The sequence below is a fragment of the Papaver somniferum genome, chromosome 1 (genome assembly GCF_003573695.1).
Source record: "Papaver somniferum cultivar HN1 chromosome 1, ASM357369v1, whole genome shotgun sequence".
In the NCBI taxonomy this organism is placed as follows: Eukaryota; Viridiplantae; Streptophyta; class Magnoliopsida; order Ranunculales; family Papaveraceae; genus Papaver; species Papaver somniferum.
Genome location: NC_039358.1, coordinates 219638699 through 219652002, shown reverse-complemented (window position 1 = coordinate 219652002; position 13304 = coordinate 219638699). Strand labels below are relative to the sequence as shown.

The 13304-nt window shown below is 34.7% G+C and overlaps 1 pseudogene; it reads left to right on the top strand.

Annotated features, from left to right (window-relative positions):
• Window positions 1–750: 750 nt before the first annotated feature.
• Window positions 751–1412, top strand: LOC113360573 (annotated as a pseudogene).
• Window positions 1413–13304: the final 11892 nt, after the last annotated feature.

The following is a 13304-nucleotide window of genomic DNA, read 5'->3' as shown; positions in this document are numbered from 1 at the left end:
TGATTGCCAAAAAATTGCAGTTATTGTGATGCAATTATATATACACAATTGATGGTCCTTCATAGAAGTTAAAAAGAGTGCTTTGATGTGGCACCATCAAGATGCAGACCCTGATTATGGATCCTGCCAGGCCAAAGAGTTGCTAGACTATCTGGAAAATGTTCTTGCAAATGAGCCAGTGGTTGTTAAAAGGGGACAACATATATTCTTGCAAATGAATCAGTAAGTAAATGTTTAGATGCAGAAAAAAATTTCTCCGCCATGGTCAGCAGAGGACAGACACCGGATTTTGTTTCGTACATAAGAAATGACATATCAGATGAAGATATGTTCGAGACAATTTTCACCATATTTACCAACCTTTCACTACCAGCAGTTCCCGAGATATTTGCGTGCACAGTTGGAAAACAATCAAGCATGGCTTATCACTGAAATTCACTCTCGTCTTCTCTTTCAGCCTCACTCTCTTTCTCTTTCAGTCAATCCCAAATCTCGTACTTCGATCTCGAAACAGGAACAATCGATTTGTTCCAGAGATTGGGTTTTCACATCTTGTTTAAGGTATAAGACTATTCCTTGATAATTTGTTTCCTTCTTAAAAATACTAACAAATGCGTTGAGTTCCCAGAGATTTTTTGTACTATATCATTTCATATTTGTCAGATACTAAACAATTCATTTGATCCCAACCACAAAAATTTCACTACTACGACATCCTGAAAACACCATATTAAGATAACTTAAATAGATATGGATACTGAAAATAAGTAAACTTTGGTAGAAATTTTGGCCGGGAACATTCAGCTTGACATTACGAAATATATAAACTTTGTTAGTAACCCACAATCAGGTACCATTGCATCCTTTTCTGGAACTACACGTGAAACATTCGAATAGAAAACTGTCGTGGAACCAGGGGCGGAACTAGGATTTGAATCAAGGGGGGCTTGATTTTCTTACGCTTGCTTCACAAAAGAATTAATTGGCTTAAAATCGAGTTGGCTAAAATTTATACTGCAAATTAAGTGAAATTTTGGTTTTGGTGATGGCTTTAGCAAGGAGAAGCCTGGCTGTAGATCCGCCCTTACGTGGAACTACGTTATGAAGATTATGTACCAATGGATAAACGTCAAATCTAATCCGTTTGTTCTTCTGTAAGATTGTCTTGGAGTTTGGAATCAATAGATGTTGTTCACCATCTTGGGTCAGTGCCTGAGGGAAATACTAGTGTCTTTGTTACTGTCTCGTATGTTTATAGGGATGATAAGTTGGACGCGTCTAAGTATGTAATTGATGAACTCAAGGCATCTATTCCCATTTTTAAGAAGGAAGTACATTCAAATGGAGAAGTTTGGAAGGAATATAGGGAGTTTCTGGAGAGGAGGGATGAGTACAACAGTGGTATTAATTAGGAAAGTGGTGGAGTTTGTTGCAGGAAAACATTTAAAGATGTTCCACCAGCAAAGGAAATAAAGAGTTGCTGCGAAAATAAAATTATGGTAAGAGATGAGGAATCAGAATGTACTAGTTAGCAGCAATGACAATGATATAACAGTTGACACGAGAAGAATCAAAATGGAAAAAAGAACACCTGAATGAGCTTTACAAAAAGATTCCAAAGAAAAAGAGTTTTGTGCTCTTGGGAAACCTGTAATTTGGTTGCTGATTTTGATTGAAAAAGACTTGCAGATCTTGTGATGCAACTATATACAGACACAACTGATGGGTACTTCATAGAATTTAGTTAAGGAGAGTGCTTTGGTGTGGCACCGATAAGATGCGTACCCTGATTATGGATCCTGCCAGGCTAAAGAGTTGCTAGACTATCTGGAAAATGTTCTTGCAAATGAGCCAGTGGTTGTTAAAAGGGGACAACATACGTTCTTGCAAATGATCCAATAAGTAAATGTTTTGATTCAGAAAAAATTCTCTCCACCATGGTCAGTAGTTTTTGTGTCGTGCATAGGAGATGACAGATCAGATGAAGATATACTCGAGACAATTTCGACCATAGTTACTAGCCTTTCCTACCTGCAGTTCCCGAGATAATTGCGTGCACAGTGGGAAAAAAACCAAGCAAGTCTATCTTATCACTGAAATTCGCTCTCATCTTCTCTCTGAGCCTCCCCCTCTTTTTCTTTCACTCAATCCCAAATCTCTTTCTTCTATCTTGAAACAGGAACAATCAAGATTGGGTTTTCAAAACTTGTTTAAGGTGTGACACTATTCCTTGATCTTTTTTTCCTTAATTTTCTGTCATAGGGTTTCTTGTAAATCTAACAGAGTTTCAATTAGAAATTAGGACTGAGATTCACTTTAATGTTTGATGGAGCTAATTTTTATGTTCATTGTTTGATTAGATGTTTGGTTGAGATAATTTCTCATGTTCATACTTTGATTTGATTTTCAATAAGATTATTAGATACTGTGATGTAGTTTAAAGATTTTTTGTACTTTTTAATTTCAGATTTGTTAGATACCAAGCAATTCGATTGAGCTCAACCACTAAAAATTTCACTACTACGATATCCTGAAAACACCATTTTAAGGGAACTTAAATATAAATGGATACTGAAAATGAGAAAATTTTGGTAGAAATTTTGGAGGCGAACATTCATCTTGATATTGGGAAATATATAAACTTTGTCGGTACCCCATAATCGGGTGCCATTGCAACCTTCTCTGGTACACATGTGACACTTTCGAAGGGAAAACTGTTGTGGAACTACGGTATGAAGCTTTGTTGGTCTGTCAGATTTTCTTGGAGTTTGGAATCAATAGATGTTTGTCATCATCTTGGGTCAGTTCCTGCGGGAAATACTAGCATTTTTGTTGTTATCTCGTATGTTCATGGGGATGATGCGTTGGACGCGTGTAAAGTGTGTAACTAATGAACTCAACGCATTTGTTAGTATTTTTAAGAAGGAATTATATTCAAATTGAGAAGTTTGGAAGGAAATAGGGAGTTTTTGGAGAGGATGGATGAGTAAAAAAATTGTATTTATGTGGAAGGTGGTGGAGTTTGTTGCAGGAGCAAGGTTAAAGAAGTGCTAGCAGCTAAGGAAAGAAAGAGTTGTCGCGGTAATAAGATTATGGTAAGATATGTGGAATCAGAATGTACTGGTTAGCAGTAATGACAATGATATAACATGTAACACCCCAAGTTCCGGATCAGGGTCAAACCCGTATGGAGATCCGAACTCGAAGCGTTACCGGAAAGAGATTATTTTTATTTTTATTTAAATCAAATTAATACATAACAAAATTATAATCAATGGGAAAAATATCATTTCATAGGTTTAAATTTATCATTCACAATATTATACATGAAACATTTGATATCGATCTACACTTCAAAGAATTACAAGCAAACAATTCAATCACTAAGCTAATCGTTCTAGCTTCCGTTGCGCAACTCTAATAAATCTGCAAGGAATGTCAATAGGGGTGAGATGACATCTCAACAGAATGCACCTCATTCTCTAAAGATGTGAAAATAAATATCAATCAACCAAAGAGAACATACAACAAGAGACTTTGCACAACTTCGAGCATTAAATTATATGTTCAACTAACAATCTCACAATGTCAATAATATTTCAAACAAATAATCCAATTTACGATTCATTACATCATTGATAATAACACAATTCATCTATTTAAATTTCAAGGCATGAGCTCATAACACCAATTATGTTTCCAACAAATCATCCAAGATTTCAACACACGATTCACATATTAATATTGTCACCAATAAACCATGAGCTTACAATACCAAAATAATTGTCAACAATTCATTCATCAATGATTTAACACATATATTCACGTATTAATATACACAGAGAAACGATGAGTTCACGGTACGAAAATCTTGGTTCGTACACCCACCTATCGTTTATCGGTATGGACAACCTCCATCGATGGTCAGGAACAAAAGTTCATATGGGGGATCATACCCATCTGCTCTCGGGGATCATTACCCGTTTCATTCATGGTACGAAAACATTGGTTCGTACATCCACCTATCGTTTACCGGCACGGACAGCCGTCATCGATGGTCGGGAAACACAAGTTCCCATGGGGATCATTACCCATTTAACTCTCGGGGATCATTACCTGCCGTTAGCATGAAACATGTTCCATATAACGGTAAAACATGAACTCATTTCCTTTTATAAATCATTTTCACAAACAACACAGGCAACCATGGCTTAACAACATGAATCTCTTTCAAGCATTTATGCAAACAAGTTACCTGTAGTTATATTATATTATATGTTCCATGGAAATAACTTTATCAGATCATCTTCAAACTTTACAAGGACATTCTTCACACGTTCGTATATTAAATATCCAAAATTCACACCAAACCAACTGTTCAAACAAGAGATGTTTGTTTTATTTGATCATTCTAAAAACTGGGTAGATAACATCATATTAAAAAAATATTCACATTAAATTCATATTAATCTCCAATTGAGCAATTTCAAAGAAAAATGAAAGATAATATATTTATCTACAACTTTTGTTAAGACCCCAAATCATTTCAACATCATTAAGACTTCCTAAGAACACCAAAACTACAGCAAAGCGAATCGGTCCAGAAATTTCAGAAACATCACTCAAACTAAAATAAACATTCAATGGTCAATTTATGGTGGATTAACCTCAAAGTTTAACCATAGATATCTAATCCTGTTATCTATCAATATTCAAATGCTGATCATCAATCGGATGCATAAAACTACACAGGAAAATTTCAGAAACTTAATGATACAAGATTAAACGGAATTAAATCAAGTATTAACAAAAACACAAGGAGAAAGGGGATTTAACATTCTACCTCAAATCCTTTGATCCTCTTGATTCTCAATACTCTTGTTCTCTAAAAGAAACATATCTCATTCTCTTTCTTTTTCTCCTAGCCTTTCTTTTCCAACTTCCAAAATTATTTTCATTTACATTAATAGAAAACCTATATACTAACTATAATTTTTCTTAACCATTTTAATTATCTTTTCATTTTCCCTTAATTTTTTTTATCATTGATTATTCTATTTCCACCCTAACTTGTATCCTTTCTAGTTCAATCCACCCACATAGGCTAACGCTAAGGAACAACAACCTAAGCTACAAGGTTAACTAATTCGGGTATAACCCTACCCGAAACAGTAACTAAAAATACAGGGTATTACATAAAAATTGATACTAGCATATTTAAAATGGAAAAAAGAATACCATAATGAGCTTTACAAAAAGATTGAAAAGAAAAAGAGCTCTATGCTCTTAGGAAAACTATAATTTGGTTTCTGATTTTGATTGAAAAAGAACTACAGAGCTTGTAATACAATTATATAAAGAGACAACTGATGGGTACTTCATAGAAATTAATTTAAGGAGAGAGCTTTGGTGTGGCACCATCAAGATGCAGACGCTGATTATGCATCCTACCATGCCAAGGAGTTGCTAAACCATCTGGAAAATGTTCTTGCAAATAAGCCAGTGGTTGTAAAAGGGAACAACATATGTTCTTGCAAATGATCCATAAGTAAATGTTTTGATGCGTAAAAAAATCTCTCAATCATGGTCAATAGAGGATAAACACCTGTCTTAGTGTCGTGCAAAGGAGATGACCAATCAGATGAAGATATGTTCGAGACAATTTCGACCATAGTTACTATTCTTTCACTACCTGCAGTTCCTGAGATATTTGCGTGCACATTTGGAAAAAAACCAAGCAAGGCTTATCACTGAAATTCTCTCTCATCTTCTCTCTCAGTCTATCCCTCTTTCTCTTTCTGTCAATCCCAAATCTCGTACTTCGATCTCGAAACAAGAACAATCGGTTTGTTCCCATAGATTGGTTTTTCAAAACTTGGTTAAGGTATGAAACTATTCCTTGATTATATTTTTCCTTAATATTTTGTCATATGGTTTCTAGTAAGTCCAACAGAGTTTCAATTAAAAGTTAGGATTGGGATTCACTTTAATGTTCGATGGATCTGATTTCTTATTTCCATAGTTTGTTTAAATGTTTGATTGAGCTAATTTTTCATATTCATAATTTTATTAGATGTTCAATAAGATTGTTTGATATTGTGATGTTGTTTAAAGATTCTTTGTACAATATCATTCAGATTTGTCAGATACCAAGCAATTCATTTGAGCTCAACCATTGAAAATTTCACTACTATATCCTGAAAACACCATCTTAAGGGAACTTAAATATATAAAAATGGACATTGAAAATGAGAAAACTTTGGTAGAAATTTTGCAGGCGAACATTCTGGTCGACATTGCAAAATATATAAACTTTGTTAGTAACCAAAAATCAGGTGCCATTGCAACCTTGTCTGGTACTACACGTGACACTTTTGAAGGGAAAACTGTTGTGGAACTACGGTATGAACACCAGATAATGATATAACAGTTGACACGAGAAGAATCAAAATGGAAAAAAAAAAAACACCGGAATGAGCTTTACAAAAATATTGAAAATAAAAAAAGTTCTGTGCTCTTGGGAAACCTGTAATTTGGTTGCTGATTTTGATTGAAAAAAATGGAGAGCATGTGACGCAATTATATACAGACACAACTAATGGGTCTTTCATAGAAGTTAAAGAGACTGCTTTGGTGTGGTATATGTATCTATGGTTCAAGAAAAGGACACGTGTATAGGATTGACGGATACAGTTAGAAAGGAAGTTAGTCACTATTGAGTTAAGAAATAACGTCAATTAGATGATGATAGCGACAGACTCATTAGCAAGGATAGTAAATTGCGAAGACAGCCTGGGTTGCGAGGAAGATATAAGTTGGAAAATAATACTGACTCAATAATCTGAGACTCGGCTAAGAGAGTAAAGATCACGAGGAAAGTGTGAACAGTGTTGCCGAGGGAAGGTATACCAATGCGATGATACAAGAGAACATCGCGTAAATATCTAAGTCGAATCCCAACCGATGAAGATGTGTGCACAAATTTACAAGATACGAAAACTAATAAGAAAAGTATTCTTGTCTACAAATATTAAATTGTCTTTTTCAAACCTGCACAACACAAACTTGAATCCTCTTGTGATCAATCACGCACAGAACGAAGTCTGCTAACAATGGATTATCACAAGATGTCTTTAGATATAACGATATTTCTAAAGATGTCGTTAATACTTTGATCTAGTTTGAGTGACCAGTATGTCAGAAGAGAAGGCTCTCAAGAATAATCAAACTAGGTGCAATCAAAGTTTCAACAACCGTTAGTCAATCAAATTATTAAGCGAAAACTAAAATAACAATGCAATTATCTATTTTCCCACCAACAATACTTGTAGATCTTCTTGATCCCACATAAGTCTTTAAACGAGCGGTCGTAAGATATTTCTCATGATTAGGTTACTTTCGTCTCCGGATAGACGGCTCCACCAGAAGAAACACAAATGAAGTTTGCCTGACTCTTAGGATAGTTTGCAAGAAACACAAGCTCAAGTATTTATAGACCAAGGTTATTTGGACAAAAAGGAAATTCCAAAACCGAAAATATTCTCAAGATGTGCAATAATTAAAGTACCTAATTTGGTTTTTCTATTTTCAATTAATGTCAAACAATATTTTCCGAAACCTCTCTTAGAAAATTTCTATTATTAGTTTAGCACATTAACTAATAATTCTTTTCAAGAGGATATGATTTAATTGCTGGTAATTAAAATATATAAAAATCGAAAATTATAATAAAATGTTTCTCAATATTCCGGTTTGGGTCACCTTGAGCATCAAGGAATCTCTTTGAACAATTAATGATAAGAGTTATGCACATGTTCAAATAATGTCGACATCTAGAAGTTTCGTATCTTATCAAACCCTAATTCCAAATTCACATACAACATAGATAATATGTGAATACTGGAAACTCGGTTTTTCTCTTGGGACCGGTTATACCATGACACTCAATATAGGCTGTGACAGGTTATACCATGCTTCAGTGTATCTTGTGACCGGTTACACCTTGCTCCGCAATGTAGGTTGTGATCGGTTACACCATTCTTCCCTGTGTAGGTTGTGACCTGTTACAACTTGCTTCCAAAAGATAGTTAGGATCGGTTATACCTTCCCACACAATATAAGTTATGACCGGTTATACCTTGATTCTCAACATAAGTTAAGATCGCATCTACCTTGTTATCTTTCATTGGTCATCCGAATAAGTTCTACCTTTATATCCATAAGTTCTTGCAAAAAAGTTGACTAGCATAAATTGAACTAAAAATGTAAAATTCAGAGGTCAAACCAATTATGAAGTTGACCTTCATATCTGAGCTTGCTCGGACAATTTTGCAGCAATTGAATCATATCTGAGCTTGCTCGAAAAGTTTTGCAGCAATTTCCAAATCGCGGTCCTTATCCTAAATCAAATTAATCCTCAAAATTAAGCTATATAAGATAAGATCATATAGTTGTATAAGTATAAACAAATTAAACACCCTAATTATTATGATCTAAAAGATTTACCTTAGGTTGAAAGTTGGAATATCATGACAGCACATGTGCATCCATCACCTCCACAAGAGCTACGATATTAGCGAATTTGGCGAGACATATTGGGCGGGGAAATTCGAACAGTTGTTCTTCTGGCCAAAAACCTTGAATTAGGAAACTCTTTGCCAAACACCATATTTGGTCTCCAATTTTCTGGCGCATATTCTGGATCTACATTAAAATTAAACCCTCGAACACCAATTGTTCAAAAGGTTCCTCCTGGATGAGCAGATGCTTCAAATGTGTGAAATGTTGAAGTGGTTGTTGGGGTATACAGTGTGGAAATTTTCCAACATATGTAAGTAAACAGTCGTTTAACCACTCATTACCCATTGTATTACGCAATCGAGTCTTTAATATTTTCATGGCAGAAAAGAGTATTATTACAGATGCAGTAGAAACTAGTAAGATCAACACCAATATATCAACAGTAAATAAACCAACAGATAAACTATATATGTATTTTATTTTTTTGGAATGTGTAAGATTAGTAATTCTATTTAACCTTGAAAATCCAACAATATTTGATTTCATATCGATAAGTCACAATCTTCCCTAAAGCAATAAATGTACATTGGCAATATTCTCGTAAATATCCTCTTCGATTAAGTCAGAAGCATCCCAAAGAAATAAATGTACTTGTATTGGCTCTATTTTGCTAAATGTCATATTTAATTTGAGTCTGATCTTCCCCTAAGGTAAAACATGTGGTATAACAAGTGTTAAACAAATATGTAAACACATCTTACTTGTGCGGTGTACTAGGATAATCACCTAATAAGTTTAGGTTGAGTTTGTTTTTTTTTTCCTTTCGAAAAGCTCTTTTAAAACATATTTATAGTAATATTTTCTCATCCTAGTGTTAGGTAAAGTTTTTATGACTTCAAAATTTCCTAGCTTTTAAAAGAGAGGGAGGAGGAACTTTAAAAAGCTCAAAAAGCAAAAATCGATGGTTCCACCTAATTTTCACATTTGTTTATTCTTTTCTATTCCTATTTTGTAAATGATAAAAATTACCTTTATATATATCTATATACCATCAATTATTTATTATTTATATTTTAGTATTTAATGATTATTATATTTCACAAAGATGGTAAAAATATGGTACGACACGTGTTAAATAAAGATGTAAACACATCTTACTTGGGCGGTATAATGGGATAATCACCTAACAGGTTTAGGTTGATTTTGATTTTTTTTTTCTTATAAAAGTTCAAAGTTTAATTATTTTTAAACTCAAGAAATTTGAATAAAATTATTTTCAAAGATATGTCTGTTTTTATCATTTGATACAACAACAATAGTTTTGTCAAACACAATTTGATCACTTTCTTAATCATCTTTAACTTTTGGTTTAGATTTTACCAAAGGTCGGACAGTTTTTTAATATAGCACATCACAACAACGCACAATAAAAAAACGCTTTTAGAAACTTGTTCCAATATCATGGAAAGCCTCAATGAGAAAAACAAATTTGATGCCCTATGGGCTTGCTCCCTTCATCTACTTTTTCCCAAGTCCGGTCTATTGCCTCTTCACATTCGTCCAACCGGGTGATGTTGGTCAGTGCCCATGCAATGCTTTCGTGCATGTCTGTTACGACTCCTATCCAAGTCTGAATATGAATCCAATATCCCATATTCTAGTCTCGTAAATATAACATTAAGTGGGTTTATTAATTTAAGAGTTAAGAGAGCCATTTCTTATGTATGAAATTTCTAAAAGATTTCTCAGATCAAAAAAAAAAAGATGAACGTCAGTTGTTTTTGTTTATCAAATTGCAAGCAGAAGGAGAAGAACAAGCAATATGTCTAGTATTCCAGAAGATCTCTGCCTTGACATTTTATTAAGGTTACCAGTGAAATCATCACTTACAAGTAAGTATGTTTGCAAAACTTGGTTGAAACTAATTTCTGATCCTTGTTTTGTTCAATCCCACCTTGATCTTAGTGTTCAGAAAAACATCGACCCTATTCTCATAATTAACCCTCATCCTTATAATAAAATCAAAAAGGGAATCTGCTCCACCAGTTTTCATTCGTTAATATTATCATCATCTACTAAAGATTTGTATGAAAATTCCGTTGAATTGGATTACCCGTTCAAATCTTTGCACCATGTTGGGTTAGTGGGTTCTTGTAATGGTCTGGTTTGCTTATACTTAGAAGGTAGTACTTGAGATAATGCATTCTTTTGTCTTTGGAACCCATCTACAAGAGAATACAAAGAAGCACGCAAATTACCAATTGAGATGATTCACAAGTGTGTTTTTGGTTATGATTGCTAGGCTGACGATTACATGCTAGTAAGCTATGAGTCGTCATTGATGGACGTCTTCACGTTAAGATAAAATTAATGGAAATTCATCCAAACCAAACCCTATAGGCTTATGTACTATGAGGTATATATCAATGTAGCTTTACATTGGCTAGCAGAAAGCCGGGACCAAGACTATTCCAAAGTCATAAGGCTAAGTCCTATGAGCTAGATTGAGCTTCTAGATTAGCCAAAAAAAATTGCAGTTCAAAAAGAGTGTTGTCTATTTGCTAACACTTCTATCTCCCAGCATTTACTCGCAGTTGAACTAGTAGCGAGACGCTGAATGGTTCAGCGCAACAAAAATCACCTTTTCACTAAATAATTTAGCGCAAAAGAAAATATTCTAGGGCATCTGCGCTGATTCGAAACACGCTATCAATGAGCGCTGAATGAAAATGCGCAACACTCTGAATTCACATGGAAAAAAATTTCCTAAAGTGGGCCAATTCACCAAACGGACATTATCATCCGTTACTTCACGCAATTCACACTTAACCTTTATCCTCTGACTAGACTAACCAGACCATTTCTCTCTCTTTGTTCTCTGTCTCTTTCTTCTCTCTCTAGTCTTTTTATTAACAAGTGTTGTTGGTACTATTTGTTTGTTCATTCTCCTTACTGCAACTCTAAGTATTATTTGTTTATTCATTCTCCCTAATAACTACTACTATTACTTCCTTTTTGTACGTACATGTACGGTTTTTTTTATCATTGGTTAGGAGAAGTAGTACTGCAATATCATTCATGAATCAGTGACTATTAGAAATTTGATTTGGTGAATAGGAGAATTATGTTGAGCTGAATGGTTCATCACAGCCGTTGAATGGTTTTGCGTGATCAACTTGTTTGACTGGTCAAACGCTGAATGGTTCAACAACTAACATGCTAGGTTAGCATCGCCATATATGACTTATGAGGTTGGCCTAGATGACATGGACTGCTAATCTAACTGTTAGATTAGCACACCATAGGACTTAGCCTAATCACTTTGGATAGCAACAACGAGAGATTCGAAGAATTGCAACTACCAAAAGAACCTAAATAAAAGAACCATGTGTTTAAAAATGTAGCAGTATTTGAAGGGTGTCTTAGTGTATTTGTGGAAGTACCTGGGGCACATTCGAAGTATGGGTGATGCAGAATGATGGAGCTCGATATTCGTGGATTAAACGTCATGTCATTCCCTGTGAAAGAGTCGTGAAAGAGTCTAGCTTAGCCATGAAAGAATCTAACTTAAGGATGATGTCGTCTTTCAAGGATGGTGATATTCTATTAAACACGCCCAATATTATAGTTTTATATAACATGGTGCATGCAATTCCCAGAGTAAGGGAGGCCTGTCAAATAGAGAAATATGTTGAGAGCCTAATTTCACACAACTCTGGTACTTATGTGTGCACCAAAAATTAGAAGAAGGGAATGATACTGAAGAAAATGATGATGCTTAAGAAGAACAACAAGGTACGAGATACTCTTGAGATACATTGATAAGGATGAATAATCCTTCTTTCTTGTGTTAGACTGGTCATTTTGGTTTTGCTTGATTTTTAGCTATTTACCAATGGTGGAACTTTGCTCCGAACTTATTAGAAAGTGATGTAGATGGAGATGACAATAACCTACCTACATATAGATTTCGTCAGTTCATGTAATTCTACTTTTATTTTTTATTTTCTCGTCTTTTCGGGGGTTAGGTTTTACCTGCTTGTTTTTTATTTTTCCTTGATCAAGAAATGCACCTTACGAGCTTGAGAAAAAAAAAAAACCATTTTTTAGGGGTATTATATATCTGAATGGGCATTACAAATAGGCTTTATAGGTAGTTCATAAGTTCTTGTTTGATACTAGTACCAGTGCTCCAAATCCAAATCCGGTTATGAAATAATGAGTTGTATATGTGATAGGTGTCTAAAACACCTAATTTTATATCTAGTATTTATGCTTTCTTTGCGGATTTTCGTGTGAATTATGTATCTTATGTTTGATTTTGAGTATTTAGGTGCAATGGAGTCATTTGGACAAAAGGAGAAGAAATATGCGTAAAAGGCCAATTGTTATTTCATGGACAAACACTATCAGGAGTCAAGCCAAAGTTAAGAGGCAACTCTCTGGAGGAGTACTGAAGATAGGCCAGCTCCCAGCTGTGGTTAAGGGGATGCTATTTGGGTAACCCTTATCAAGGTGACTGGGGTGTCTATATCCTGCCCCAAATCATTACACAACCCTAAGAACAACTGCAATGGACGAGTAAACCCAAATTTTCAGTCGAGTGGGCTGGCGTAGTGGGACGGACCATCGATCAAAATTTGATCAAAGAGTAAAATCCAGACCAAATTTGGTCTGCGATCAAGACCAAATCCAAATATAGTCGGGCGTTGATATAATGTCCGCTACACATCGGGCGTTGATATAATCTCCGCCATTCATCGGGCGTTGATATAATGTCCGCT